Below are 520 nucleotides of genomic sequence, written 5' to 3' on the forward strand. Positions count from 1 at the left end.
GAAAGGCTACATTTAGGTTTTTAAATTTAGGAGCGGAAAGGCAAGTTTTGCATAAGGTGGCGAAACATGGAGAGGGAGAAGTTTCTCTCTCGGCACTAGAATTCAAAGTCATCATTCAGTTAAGTTGATTAGGAGATTCAGGACAGACAAAACAAAGTACTACTTTGGACAGCATATTAACGTATAGAATTCGCTGCCACAACATGTGGCAACAGCCACTAGCTTAACAGGCAAATGGGGATTATAGAAACTGATGGAGAATAAGCCTATTCGTTTTGATGGCTGTATGCTAGCTCCAGGTTCAGTGGAATTTTATCTCTGAATCCACCATTGCTCCCCAGCATGTCCCCCTTGTAGCCTTCCCAGAGGCATCTGCTTGGCCACTGTGAAAACAGGATACTGGACAAGATAGGGCTTTGGTCTGACCCAACAGGGCTGTTAATACAAATAGCATGGGTTGCTGGTATGGGTTGAATGTTTTGTAACAAGTGTATACCATTGAAGAAGTACGCCAAGCTTT

Source organism: Heloderma suspectum, chromosome 2 (genome assembly GCF_057233095.1).
Source record: "Heloderma suspectum isolate Gila_16-S chromosome 2, 16-S_ref, whole genome shotgun sequence".
Taxonomy (NCBI): domain Eukaryota; kingdom Metazoa; phylum Chordata; class Lepidosauria; order Squamata; family Helodermatidae; genus Heloderma; species Heloderma suspectum.